A 6,000-nucleotide genomic window follows, 5' to 3' on the forward strand; every position below is an offset into this window, starting at 1 on the left:
GTGAGCGGGGGCTACTCTTCATTGCGATGTGCAGGCTTCTCATTGTGGTGGCTTCTCTTGTTGCAGAGCACAGGCTCTAGGCTCATGGGCTTCGGTAGTTGTGGCATGCGGGCTCAGTAGTTGTGGCTCGCGGGCTCTAAAGCTCAGGCTCACTAGTAGTTGCGGTGCACGGGCTTAGTTGCTCCACGGCATGTGGGATCTTCCCGGACCAGGGCTCGAACCTGTGTCCCCTGCGTTGGCAGGTGGATTCTTAACCACTGCGCCACCAGGGAAGCCCCAAGCTAGATTCTTTAACCCGAAAAGGTCCTGGTTTATTGGGTTTGAATATAGGGCTTCATGTTAGGTAAACCTGATAGAGGGTCCATGGCAAAAACAAACACCAACAAAAACCAACTTTTAAATGACTCAACTATGGAGAAAAGTCCCAGTCAGAGGTTTCATCTCAATCAGATCTGTGTTTATGCTCTAGTGGAGAACCTAGAGCATAGATAGGATAGAAAGGGCTCAGAGAAAATTTATGAAACTGAACTGAATTAAACCTCAAATCCAAGGTGCTCCATGACCTGGCCCAGCCTATGCTTTCACCCTTATATCACCCAGTTGCCCAACAGGAATCCTAGGTCTTGGTATTCCCAAAGCACATGGTGAACATTTCTGTCTCCATGCTCTTGCTCCTGCTGGTCCTGCTACCTGGAATGCCATCCCTCCTCCCATAGCCGAGACCATGGAAATCTGATCTCTGATAGGAAGTTCCACTCCCAAGCTCCAGGGCTATTGATCAGTGATGCTGTCCTTGATTTCCCCAGTGGAAGAGGATCCTACCACCCTCTGCACCCTGGAGCGTGGCCTGCCTTATTGTAAAGTGTCCCGAGCGGACAGTGGGAGGAACAGGGCACAGGACTTGTTGTTCTAAGCCGAACTCAGATGCCTGCAGAGGTAAAGCAGGCAGCAAAAGTGAGCACAGCTACCTGGATGGGGCCTTCAGTGTAAAGAAAAATGTGTGCAAGTCCAGAAGGGTAACTGCTCCTCAGCCCCGGCCAACTGTCTCAATGCAAGGATGGTTGCCCATGATGGCCAGACCTTCTGATTTTCTCTTTCAAGATAGTCAGAAACCTGTGCTTTGATGTGAAATCTGCCAAATTTTAAATTTTGGCAACGAATCCCTATGTTTTAAAAAATCCTGTATGGGGCTTCCCTGGTGGCGCAGTGGTTGAGAATCTGCCTGCCAATGCAGGGGACACGGGTTCGAGCCCTGGTCTGGGAAGATCCCACATGCCACGGAGCAACTAGGCCCGTGAGCCACAACTACTGAGCCTCCACTCTAAAGCCTGGGCTCCACAACAAGAGAGGCCGCGATAGTGAGAGGCCCGCGCATCGCGATGAAGAGTGGCCCCCGCTTGCCGCAACTAGAGAAAGCCCTCACACAGAACCGAAGACCCAACACAGCCATAAATAATAAATAAATAAAATTTTAAAAAAAAATCCTGTATGGACCGCCAAAAATGGAATAGCAGGCTGACTTCAGGACACAGTTGACCATTTTGTGACCTCTATTCTAGACCATATTAGTGCGGATCAGGTGAGTCCGACCCATCAGAAAAACTAAAACATCACAACACCCTTGATTCAGATTATTTGTTCCTATGGGTGATAGCTACTCAAAAATGCCACTGCAAGGGTGGCAGAAGGAGCAGGGCTGAGAGAAGTAAAGGTCAGCCATGTGGATATTCAAAGGCATGGCCAAGGGGAGCAGGTTTCTGGGCAGTGATGCGCTTGCAGATGGCTAACAAGTAGTTTTGAAGGAAGTGGGTCTAGTTTGTAGTATTTGCTGATTCCCATGATGTAAGCACTACCACCATGGCTGATTTTAAGCCACCAACGTGATGTCTCTGAACTCAGAATTGGGAAGAGATGTTAACAGGGGGCTTTTTTGAGGCAGCTCTTGAACACCACTGTTTACAGGTCAGGTATCAAGAGAAACCCAGGAGCACCTTTACCCATGACCTAAGGCCAGGAATTTTCAGAACATGCAGTGGGAATCATCTAGAAGAGAATATAGGAAAGAGTGTTTCTCAAGCCTATTTGACTATGGAACACCTGACCTCCTAAAGCATCCTTGTGACCAGCATTGAATTGGGGAAATGTTGGCTTCAGCCTCAGGTAAGGACTTGGAGCCCAGGCCCACAGTTCTTCCCTCTGTTAGTGCCTCATCCAGGGGAACCGTCCTGAACCAAGCAGTTAATTTCATCCTAGGCACGATGCCTCTGATACCCTGCTCCATTTCCCTCAAGACCTATCTGCTCTGACAGCCCACTGAGTATCACACCTTAAATTTCCAGTTTGTATCCTCTTGATTGGGCTTGTGAAGGCAAGACCTCAGGTTCAATCAGCGTACTTCCAAGGCTAAGCAAAGTTGTGGAGCTTAAGCAAGTAGAAACTACTGCTGATAGAGGGTGCCAGGCCGGGGGTGTGATGTCGGCAGTGATGCGCTGGCCAGCAGAGGGGTGAAACCTACAGGCTGGAGCTGGCTGGTGTCATGCACGCTGAGATGCTGGGCTGCCAAAGGGAAATGGAAAAGGTAAAAGGCCCAATGTTGTCTTCCAAGGCCAGGTGCCATGGGTGACACACGGCATCCCTGGGAAATCTCTTCCTCTCCACTGGTTGTTCACCGTGTTAACAGCCTGCCCTGAAACTCACTCTGCATCAATCCCACCCAACTGGGACCAGAACATGCTAGCAAAGTAAACCAAGGGAGAAGCCTTCCAAAGAGCCTCTCCAGGCCTTTGTAATAATCTTAAAATAAAGCTGAATGGACTGTGGCTTAGAAATATTTTCCATTCCAACAAATTTTGTCATGGGAATCATTATTAATATAGGAATTTTATTAAGCTCGAACTAGGTGCCTGGAACTATGCTGTGCTTTATATGCATTATTTTATATTAACCTCACAAAATTTTATTAGATTTATATCTCCATTTACAAAGTGCAGAGAAGCCAAGTGCATAATCCGAGGTGACATGATGCTAAAGTTCAGGGTCACCCAGGCTCAAACTGGTGCTTTTAACCCATATATGTGTCCAAGAGTGGGTGAGCTTCTGTGAGCTTTATATTCATAAAACTATTTGGAAACCTTCAAGAGGACAAGATCTGGGTGCTCACATACATTGGTCACATTGCAGAGACTTCCATGTGTGCCTATGAACCTCACCAGGACCCTAGCTGGTGCTTGTAGATCCTACCCCCAGCCTTGGGTCCCAGGATCTACAAGCACCGCCCTCTGACCTCTCTCAGGGCCTTCAGCCCAGTTCTCTCTTCCCTAAAACATAGGAAGGCAGCCCCAGAAGCCCTCTGTGAGTTGACCTTGAGTTCCCTTACTCAAGACCACATTGTCAAACCATTATTCCTGTTCTACCTTTCACTTTATCTGCCTTTACCCTTCTAATTACCACCAACGTTTACAGTCATCCAACAATTGCACAATCATGTCATAAGGGCCTACCATTTTCTTGGGATGAAGTTAAACACCACACGCACATACATATATCTGCAAATACACCTATGCACACACGTACGTATCTAGGGCCTTCCATTTTCATGATACCTTAGCAAAACCACTTACTAGTCATGGCACCACTGTTATGTGACAATCTCCCTGAGCTTTCATTTCCTCATTTATAAAATGGTGATAATGGTAACTTTCTTAAAGGACTCGTGATAATTAAATGAGATAATTTCCATTAAGAGTCTGCCACAATGTCCAGCCCTTTAGGCATTCACTGAATAAATTACACCACAGTTACGATCTCCGATCTCCCCTAGTCAGAGATAGTGTTGGTCACACCCTCATTCATTCAGTCCTTCCTTCATCTACTCATTCATTCATTCATTTACTCATTCATTCATTCAGTGGTCTGGGCTCTAGCCTGGACAGCACTCTCCATGGGTGGCCTCCACTTTATCTCCTCAATATAGAGGTTTTCAGAAAGAGGGGATGGGGAAAGGGCACTTCACTGGTATTTTGCTTTGGACCAGCATCTCATTGGTATTTTCTAACTTAATCCTTCCAGCAGCCCCACGTGGAAAGCATCTTCATCTTCATTTTATATAAAGGAACTGGGTTCCAGAGAGATTAGGTCTCCTGTCAAGGTCACACAGCTGGTGAGTGGCAGAGCCCAGATTCCCACACAGATGTGGTTTTCTAAACACTGTGCTTGGGCTACTGAACCAAGCGTCTGACCACATGGCTAGGAAATGACCAGCCTTGAAGGGTGAAATGTTGCCTTTGAGAAAGCAAAGTGTGCAGGTGCCGGAGCCCAGTAACAAACGCTCTTTTCCTTTTTAGCACCTTGGGCTACCACTAGTTCCCAAACACACAGCAGATAAGAACTGAGAAGTCCCCGTTAGACAGCTATAGTTCCAAAAATAAAGCGAGTGCTAAAACGTCTGTAAACCAGAGAGAGTCTAAAAACCAACAGGAGAGCAAACTATGTGGAAATACACACTTAGAAACAAGGGCAAATGGGTCTCCTCTCCCAGAGCAGTAACGCCAGCAAGCCATCCCCGAGGTCTCTATTGACCTCTGCATCCTGAACTCTATGACAATCCTGAGAGCAATTTGGAGTCTTCATTCATTCGTCTATTTGTTGCCCAAAGATGTTCCACAGTCATTACTCAGTGTCTCCTGTGAGCCAGGTACCAGGATACCAGGAGCACCAGCTCTCCTCATTCACTGGATGACCAGTCGAGTGGAGAACAGAAATATTCATTAAATAACCCATAAGTAAGGGTATAATTGCACTTATGAACTCTGCAAAGGAGGCACCTCTGGAGCTATGGGCATCTATACTAGGGTGGATTGCCATCATCAGAAAGCTAAAATTCCCTAAGGAAGTGATGATTAAGTTGAGAGAAGAGGGAGAAAAGGGAAGCGTACTGGTCAAGGTTCCTAGCTGCAAACGAGAAAGTCGACTTTAGCTAGTTGAAGGCAGCAGATATTTATGAACAGAATCATTGGGAAGACGAGAGAATCTGAGCTCCCAGGAACACCTCCCAGCCGTGCCTTCTCCAGCACAAATGAACTGAAGCCTGAGTTCAGATATGGGCTGCAGATCTGGTAGAATTTCCATCTTGCTTTCCTCTCTCCATTTCCTCCCCTAAGACTTTTACTCCAAAACTCCCTGGGATTCCACCTCCTGAAACGCCATGCCTCAGCCAGGATGAGCCACCTGATGGAGAGTCAGTGAATGTGTAGAATAGGCATGGGACTACTCTAATCCAAATGGGCTCAGATTTTGTCAATTAAGGTTATGCTACTTCCCTGCTCAACATCTACCAAGAGACCCCCATAACATCAAGATAAAGGGAAACCCACTGCACAGCTGATGATACAGTTAATGAGCTGGCCACCACCTACGTGTAACAGACGTACATCCGCCACTCCTTCCCATGTGGAATCCTGCAGCCCAGAGCTCGTCCGTGTGCCCATCAGACTTAACTAAGCATGAGGTAAGGCGGCTGGGGAGCCTGAATTGATCTCAAAGAACAGGCTGCTTTCTGGAAAATGGAGCTATTTATCTGCAATGCCGGTGATGCGCAGCCACGAGCCTTTTCAGACATGACGTGTTTAAAAAATTGAAAACTACATTGTGTATTTTCCTTCTGTTAATAAATAATAAACTAACTTTTTGCCTGACAAAAATATGTCAACTCTGTCACTTGGCAGGAGATCACTTTGATTTAAAAGACCTTCTGCTGCACACTCACTCTCTCTCAACAGCAGCCGGAAGGGTAGCATGAAAGCCTGGTGCTAGCGGATTTTTGACCCAAACACAAGTGGAAGCATGCTTCTTTCGCTAGAAGGTACCTCCGGCTGGGACTGGGTTTGACAGAGGGGCAGTGGGACAGGCTGCTCGCTACCAGGAAACTCTGGCGAAGGCTTTCAGAGATGAGCAACCTGGCTGCGTGTCCAACATACCTGCAACAGCTGTGCTGCCAGATTT

Source organism: Balaenoptera musculus, chromosome 4 (genome assembly GCF_009873245.2).
Source record: "Balaenoptera musculus isolate JJ_BM4_2016_0621 chromosome 4, mBalMus1.pri.v3, whole genome shotgun sequence".
NCBI lineage: Eukaryota > Metazoa > Chordata > Mammalia > Artiodactyla > Balaenopteridae > Balaenoptera > Balaenoptera musculus.